Raw genomic sequence first — 9,458 nt, 5'->3', positions numbered from 1 at the left:
TTGCCATAGCACTTTAGGTAAAGTAGAAAGGAAAGGTGGCAGTCAGCCCTTTAGCTCTGAATCAAGTGGACAGAACATCTCCAGTGCATCACCACAAGCTTTTGTCCTTGGTCATTCTGATCAACTATTTTATCCATGACTTTACATTCTTTCAGCTCTACTATTTTATGATCCTGTGTTCTGCAATAATGTACTGAAATTTATTTGTCAAGCCTACAGAAAGGATAGCTAACTAATACTTTGGATGACAGCTTCAGGATTCAAAATCCTTTTAACATAGAGGAACACTGGACTGTAATCAACAAGATGAAATTTAAAAGGGCAAATATCTTGAAGTTAGGTTTAAAAATTCAGCTCTGCATACACAGATTTGGGATAATCTGGCTTCCTTTAAGGAAAAAACAACAACAACAACAACATACTCTCCAAAGGAGAAAAATCCTTTGTAATGGATTATATAGGTGTGTATGATTTCATTTATATAAAATTTTAGAAAATGCAAACTAATCTATAGTGGCATAAAGAAGATCAGTGGTTTCCTGGGGTCAGAGGTAGAGAGGCTATTGACAGGAAAGGAGCATTGGGGAACTTTGGAGGTAGGATATAATATATATATATATATATATATATATAAAATTTATTGCAAAATGATCAAGCCAGATTGTCAAATAACTATTAAAAATTTCATGCAGGGGCTTCCCTGGTGGCGCAGTGGTTGAGAGTCCGCCTGCCGATGCAGGGGACGCGGGTTCGTGCCCCGGTCCGGGAGGATCCCACATGCCGCGGAGCGGCTGGGCCTGTGAGCCATGGCCGCTGAGCCTGCGCGTCCGGAGCCTTTGCTCCACAACGGGAGAGGCCACAACAGTGAGAGGCCCTCGTACAGCAAAAAAAAAAAAAAAAAAAAAAAAAAAAAAATTTCATGCAATATTAAACTACATGAAGAGAAGTAAACATCCAGAACATTGTAAATCACAGCCTCATTGAGTTTTGTACTCGTCAAACCATATCTGAAATATATTCAATTATGAGTATCAGATTATAAAGAGGATACCTAAGAAAGACAGACAATCTGATGAGAAATTCTCCAAAACATGTCATGGATTAGAAGACTAAAGTGAAGAGAGTCATAGCAGTTTCCAAATATTTGAAGCATTGCAACATACAAGAGGAAGAGGAATAGAAAATATACTGGGGCTTCCCTGGTGGCTCAGTGGTTGAGAGTCCACCTGCCAATGCAGGGGACACGGGTTCGTGCCCTGGTCTGGGAAGATCCCACATGCCGCGGAGCGGCTGGGTCCGTGAGCCATGGCCGCTGAGCCTGCGTGTCCAGAGCCTGTGCTCCGCAACGGGAGAGGCCACAACAGTGAGAGGCCCGCGTACCACAAAAAAAAAAAAAAAAGAAAGAAAATGTACTGTCTTAAAAATTTAAGATCAACGTAAGTTTCAGAGAGGTAGAAATGCCTTTAAAATAAGAAAGAAGTCAAATATGACAGCTAGTTCATAAGGTCTGAGCTGTCTCTTGATGTACCATGTAACTTGTTATTGGAAGTAATTGTGCAAAGGATGCATGATCAAATTATAGAGATATTAGAATAGGAATCCTACCATTAGGTGAGAAGTAAGACTGTATGTCACTGATTGGAAAATGGAGTAGGTGGAATTCAACCCAACTTTAATGATGGAAAATATCTGGAGAGGCAAAGAAAAAGGGCAAGTGGAAGTAGGAGGAAGTAAGGGGAAAAGATAGCACATGTATTGATGCAATGATGCCAAAGTCAAAAAAATAAAAATAAAAGAATCAAATAGGGCTTCCCTGGTGGCGCAGTGGTTGAGAGTCCGCCTGCCGATGCAGGGGACACGGGTTCGTGCCCCGATCCGGGAGGATCCCACATGCCGCGGAGCGGCTGGGCCCGTGAGCCATGGCCGCTGAGCCTGCGCGTCTGGAGCCTGTGCTCCGCAGCGGGAGAGGCCACAACAGTGAGAGGCCTGCGTACCGAAAAAAAAAAAAAAAGAATCAAATAGTGTAGCATGCCACAAGACACCAACCTGCCTAAAATGCAGTGTTCTTGTTCAGGAATATTACCCTAATTAGCCTGCTAAGAAAACCCTTAATATTAGGACAGGTGGTTTGATACCTGACTATTCTGAGCCAAAAGCTAGAAGGTGTTACTTTCAAATACATTTTAGAGTCGAATGCCTTGCTTCCTTGCTCACATCATTAATAAAGGGAGGTAATTCATGGGCAGACATCCACAGATTTTGCTCATGAGATTAAGAAGGAAAACAGAAGAAGGAAGAAAGGGAAAGTGGGGAGAGTATTGAGAGAAAAAGACCAAAAAGATAAAGTAGAGTATCATCAAACCCAAATTCTAGCTTGAGTTTGCTAAATTCAATGTTGAACTCTAATTTGTATGTTCAGGGTCAAATTAAGAGGAGGAGGTAATGAATGGGATAATAAAGAATTTGTGGACAACAGAATAACATCAACAATCATAGCAACAACCGGAAGAGAAAAAGAAATGATCTTATGAGGAAAGGCTGATCTTTTGAGGTGATCCTCTGCGTCCAACTAGCCCATAGAATAGACTCTAGGCACTTGAGAAGCTCCAAGCTGATGTTTGTTCTGAGAGAAAGAGAGCACACAAGCACGTCTGAGGTTCTTTTATTTGCTCTCTTTGTGTTTCTCTGTATTTGTTAAGATGGATGGATTCTCTGCTTCATTGAGAATAATAGTTAAAGTGAATGAAAATTAAATGTTGACTCGGTCTGATTGAAATATAAATCTAAATACAGCAATGAGAGAGAGAATCAGGAAGTGAGGAGTAAGACATTCATTAAATATTTATATATACAGAAATGTGGCTTTTAAATATCTTTATAATGGGTTAGATGTCATAAAGCCATAGACATAACAATTTTACTTTAGCCTGCATATAATTACACCTATGTATTTAAAATTCCAGAAGCTGGACTTACCTACAGAGGCCAAAGAATTTTTATACCCCTAAAGCCTGAGGCAAGAGGTCAAAGAGCCAAAGCTCTTGTCATTTATATAAAGGAAGATGTGGAGGTTTTAGTCAAACACCTGTATATTCAAATGGCCGATACATGTATGAAAATCTGTAAAACTTCAGATCTAGTCAAATGAGTGCAAATTAAATTAATGATATTGTCTATCTAATGGATTGGTAAAAATTAAGATGAATCATATTTAATGATGAAGGGGGTGGTGGAATGGGCACAATAAAGGAGAATAAAGTTCTCAAATACAGTCTAATATAGTGTATGTATTTTTTGGCCCAGTAATTTCACTTCCAGAAAAATATTCTGAGATTAGGAAAGAGTATAAAGAAGTAAGTATGAAAATGTCTGAGGAAGCATTGACTGCTAGTGTACTACAGACAATTTAAATGCCTACTAAGAGGGAATTGGAGTAAATAAATTATAGTTTATTCATAAAGTGAAATACTAGGTAACTGCTTAAAAGGATGCATTTATCATTATGCATTAATATGCCATTATATATTATTAAGTGAAAATAAGATAGAAATATATATACAAAATTATATGCAGGGAATTCCCTGGCAGTCCAGTGGTTAGGACTCAGTGCTTTCAGTGCCGTGGGCCTGGATTTGATCCCTGGTCAGGGAACTAAGTTCCTGCAAGCTGCGCCGTTCAGCCAAAACAAACAAAAACTGCTATGCTATACTACATACTTGATATGTTTTAATTTAGGTAAATAATCTATGAAAAAGTCTAGAAGGATGTGTTTTTAACTGTTAATTATGTCTAGCTAGAATTATATAGAAGTTTTCACGTTCTAATCCATAAAGATAGGCTTTCACTTTAAAATTTTGAGCGTGTATTATTTTGTAATCTGCAAAATCAATTAAGCAATTCAATATAGTAGACTCTAACATCTCTTAAGTGAAGCTGTAGCCATACAGGTGGATGTATGAACGTAGGTGAACGTAGGTGAAATCACTGGAGTTGAGGAGTTTAATCATCTTTGAGGATAGATAATTGGATGTCGTCCACATGCATTATGATGGCAAGAGACCAAGTGTAAAGAAAGAGAGTGAATCATATTATGACTTTAGCAGAAAGTGATAGACAATAAGAAAGGCCATAGGGCAGTATTGAGGTGGCATGAATCTTAAATGACTAAGGCCTTTGGCATGAGGATGGAAAAGGAAAGTCAGGAAGGAGCAGTAGGGAACTGGAAGGATGTCCACACCACTCTAGACCCTGCTGCTCCATGCTGAGTGGTCTCCGAGGACAGGGCAACTATGGAGGCCCTGTTCCCTGAGGAGACCTAGTCAGAAGGGCCATCCAAGGAAGATGTTTCATTCATATAAAGATTTATTGAGCCTCTACTACATGCCAGTTACTGGATCAGTTCTTCAATAATAATTTAATGCTTATAGAAAGCACAAGGGGAAAGGTCTTGACTAAATGAAAAAATAAGGGAAGAAAAAGCAGATAATAAAATGGAGATAAAAGTTCATGATCAGATAGCTTGTGTGGGTCTAGTCTTCTGGATGGTGACTAAGGATAGTGATGATAATAAGGTTTCTATTATAAGGGCTGCCTGACAGGATGCAGGGGTGAGTCAAAAAATGAATGACAATTTTGAAGATTCCAAAACACTGAATATATAGAGATGGAAATGTCAAGGCATGAATATATCCTGAAAGCTAGAGAGACCAGATTAGGTGTATGACTTTATCACCGTCTAGACTCTTGCTACTCAGAGTGTGGTCCATGGACCATCAGCCTTGGCATCACCTGGGAGCTTGCTTGAAAGATGAAATCTTAAACTTACTGACTCATAACCTGCAATTTAACAAGCTCCCCCAGGTGATTCATAATCATACTAAAGTTTGAGAAATATTGCTCTAGAACATAGATTACCAACTAACTACTCAACCATAACTGGTGGAATTAGAGGTGGCGTTACAACTAGGATGCTAGGAATTATGCATAAACCTATATCCTGTTGTGTCTATGCAGCCATCTATTGAACTACTTACTGGGGGGAGTGTAAGGCTGGTGAAAACTTTTTTTTTCTGAGTTTCTTCAGAAAAAAAATGGGGGAGGGTGGTTGTAAAAGAAGACTCCAGAAAAACAGACCTGCAAAGCCATGACTATATGCTCCAAGAGACATTTGTGCCTAAGAGTGATTAGAAGTTGTTGAGAGAGCCATGAGGACTTACATCCTATTGAAGAGAGAATTCTGTTTCATAGAGAATTATAATGTGTACTGAGACTATATGCATGAGTTTAATTGGGCTCGTTGGCCTCTGCAACTGCCAGAACCCTTAGGGACCGGGAGACCTAGAGCCACAGGATAAGTGAATGTGCTGTTCCAGGGAGTAGGACAGCACTAGGAAAGGGAGGGTTGCTAAACTGCCCTGTGGTGACATTATGGCTCTAACGATAAAAGTCTACTTTATACTCCCCCAGACTCAGGCCAAGATACAATTTATAAGTGTATTACGAAGGAAGACATCAGCCTGGGCAATGAGGGTGGCCAGCAGGGAGAGGGTGGGGGCTTGAATTCACCTTAGTTTCCAGGGGGTCCACAAGAATCTGTCAGAGGTTCAACCTCAACCCACGGGAAGCCATCCCAACTGCAGGGCAGGCAGGAGGGAACCGAGAATCCCACCCTTGGAGAAGCCAGCATGTTAAGCTCCCTCTCAGGTGGGAGGAGTGGCTGATAGTCCTGCAGCTCCAAGACAGAAGTGGGGCTCCAACCGTTCAAAAGCAAGCTCCCCTTCTTCCCACCTTCTGCTAAGGCATTGCCCTTCCTAGAGGAATATTTGGGAGAATCTACTTCCTAGGGACAGTGAGCGCGCTGAGTTGAGAGGAGGAACATAACTTCTTTACCTCCTTTGAGAAAATCCCCTGGAGTTAGCTGTATGAACAGGCATTCCATGCCTGCTCAGAAAATCCTATCAGTGAACTTGCCTACACCTCTTCTTTTACTCATCCTTCCCGTGTCCACCGCTATCCACCATTAGTTTAAAAATAAAATCAGTTTGGGCATTCCTTCCCCTGGATATGGATGTGGAAATTAACTTAATGAGAAGTCAGAGCACAGCCTAGAATGGTAGTTTAACCAGGGAACTGGGTAGGAGTCTCAGTTAAACTGGTAGGCATAATATTTACTATAATATTTACTTTTTTTGTGCTCCTCCCTTTGGAGAGACACAGTGTCTATATAAGTGTCTCTATATTACTTTAAATTGAATTATTGAAGATACTGCCAAGCACCCTCATTTGAGATACCTTCATCTTTCTCAAATCAATATCTGTCTCAGGAGAGCAGTTAGAAATTAAAAGGGTGGAAAGGAAAAATATCCTTAGGTTATCAGTTTTTCATTGCATATTCAACAGGGGGATGGTAACTCAATTATTCTAGATCAGTTGGTAGCCCACTTGGACAAAAATGCCCTTCTTCAGCAACAAAAAGGGCTCCATAGGGTTGAGTTTGGCTGGAGAGCTCTGAAATGCCAGAAGCCCTGATTCAGGGGCATGAACAAGACAACCTTGCAGAGACTTCTTCACTCTACTGCACTTCCTTGGCATTCACTTGGATTTCATCATTCAAAATGGATAGACATCTTAGCGTTCTCTAAAATTCCTCAAATCCTTGGAGGAGCAAATCAAAGTCACTACCCTGTGTGTCCAGTAGGGGGCCAAGTGGTATCAGCATGATCCAAAGTAATTGAACCTGCCTAGGATCATTTTCCAAATCTTCTACACTTAATCTTAATTATACTTGTCTTCTCTTTGATTTCATGACAGTCCATGGAGGGACAGCTAAATTATGCTAAAATGATAGGCAAAGAGTGACAGCCCTGAGTCATAGTCAATTCATTTTCATAACTGAAGTAATCACTGATTCTTGCAACATCACTTGGATTGAAATATGGAGGACTTGTTTTGTTCTTGGAAGTTACTGAAAAAGCTACACCATGACATATCTGAGAGAATTATTCCTGTCATTGTAAAAGCAGATTCAGATAAACTGGCCAGTTATCTGCTTCATTATTTGCCCATTGTCTATCATGATAGCTGAAACAAAAATTAATGACAGAACAGTTGATTTAGGCGTGCTATATAAATAAAGCCTGAATGTATCTGCCATGGACATATGTTATTTTTCCAACTTTTATAAACAATGGATCAATTTGCTGGCAAAAATCTCTATAGACCAACCATTTCACTGGCTTACAAAACATTCCACCATGGGAGAGAAAGAGAAAGACAAAGAGAGAGAGATTTTTTTCCTCAAGCAATGTTGTCTTGCATATATGCAAATAAATAAATAAATGCTTTCATTTCTGCAGGGCCCCACTGAAAAATATAAAGTGTGCATTATGCTTCTGTGATACAAAGTATGGGCAAGTATCCAGCCACTTAAGCTTTTTTCATTAATTTTTCAATGCATTTCACATCTACCTACAATTTAGTGCACATAAACTAGAATAACAACAGTCAAAATATATGATGTCCACCCCCAAAATGAACCAGTTGGCAACTGTAAGCTGCTTCCATCCTGAAAAATGTGTAGTCACAGTCATTTACAGGGCAATAACCAATTGTTGGCCCCCAAGAAGGGACAAAATCGGGATGCACTATGTAATATAAACCTTTTATAATGACTCAAAACTCTTATTAAATTTATTTTGTGAATTCTATTATTTTAATTATTTAAATGTTAAGTCTTCTAATGTCAAACACCTAATTTCATAGTTTTATTATAAAAATTATCAGTAGTGACAGGAATATGATGGTGCAAGTAGTGAAATAAGGGGAAGTCATTTAGGGGTATTTAAAGATTCAATTAAACAGTCATATTTATACTTGTTTTTCTTTTTTTTTCTTGCTGGAAAAGCATTAATAAATCCACTTTGCAATGGTATAAGACTATAGGTTTTAACGTGCTTTGACTACATTAAATGTCTAATATTTTAAATCTGTCTAGAAGCGAGATATGACATCTATACGATGTCATATTTTAAACAAAGAAATAAGAAACCAGCTAAAACTTTTTAAAGACTCATAGGTCTAGCCTTAAGTGTCAATGGCCAAGGAATACAATGAGTAGGAGGTGGAAGGAAGGGTGAGTGGTTCCCAACAGCATATAGAAAGACAATGGAAATCTTGCAAGTCAATTCACATACCAAATAAGAAACTGTATGATTTACTGATAGATGATAAATAGAGAGATAGACCGATAGATAAATAGAGCTGAACAATAATCAGCATAAGGCATTTCACAACTCTATGAAAAGATTAATCTGATACTGACATCTGAAAAAGACCTCATAAAAGTATTCCTATAGCTGAGTCACTTTGTTATACAGCAGAAACTAACACAACAATGTAAAGCAATTATACTCCAATAAAGATGTTTAAAAAAATCACGTTAAACATCATTACACACATTTTTCTAAAAACAGAAAGACCTCATTATAAAATTGTCCTATGGCATGCATTTTGGGGCAGCTCTAAGACAAAGATGCAGCATAGATATTTGGAATCTGTAAGATTCCCAGATTGGACTGGTGTAAAATGCAAGCATGGAAGCAGGCCCAATGTTTCCCAAAGAGCACAATGCATGCTCTCGGAGGTTCCACAGATGGTTTCAAATGGCATATAGACATTAAATAGCATCAACCCCCATAGAAAAAGTTACTTCCTCTTCGATCAATATGATTATGTCAAGAAACAACTCTCGTTTTAGTGCCAATGTGTCATCAAAAACTCTCTAGCGTGTGGCAAACTACCCTTAGTAAACAGAAAACAAACGAAACAAAACAGAAAACCGGTAAGCAGAGGTGTATTTAACTGGCATCCAAATACACTTCTACTTCCTGGGTTGAAAGTCACAAACTGAGATGAAGGTCATGGTATTTCACCAAAGGTTTTCCAAAAGTGTGTGTCTTCCTCTTCTTGGACAGGAAATAACCTTTAGGGAGCTTCAACACAGACATGCCTTTAGAATTGACTGATACAAAGAGTGTTCTCTGTTTTCTTGACCTCTTACTTGTGTGGTCAAGATCTTTATCACATGAGAAGCATTTTAGTTTTAGTGTTCCATCACAACTGATGATGCAAGTACATTCAAGGGACATTAAGTTTTGCTGGGCTTTCTTTTCTTTCACATTTCTACCTTCAACCAGTCCTGATGTTACATAAGGCAGATATCCAGCATAATATTAAGGTAGATTTTCTGTCAACTGGAAATTGTTCTGGATGTCATAGCATGGATATAACAGTGATAGATTACCTGACCAGATCAACTGATCCCCTGCCGCTTTATACTTATTTATAATTAAAATAAAGTAAAATAATACAATAATAGCAACATCTTAATTAAAAGAGGCTAATAAATAATTTACAAAGGGAATGTGGCCAAGGTAACGATAAAATGAATTTTTGTTTGC

This window comes from Mesoplodon bidens (genome assembly GCF_964165515.1).
Source record: "Mesoplodon bidens genome assembly, chromosome: 9".
NCBI lineage: Eukaryota > Metazoa > Chordata > Mammalia > Artiodactyla > Ziphiidae > Mesoplodon > Mesoplodon bidens.
The sequence above is the reverse complement of the archived record's forward strand: the minus strand, read 5'-3'. Positions refer to the sequence as shown.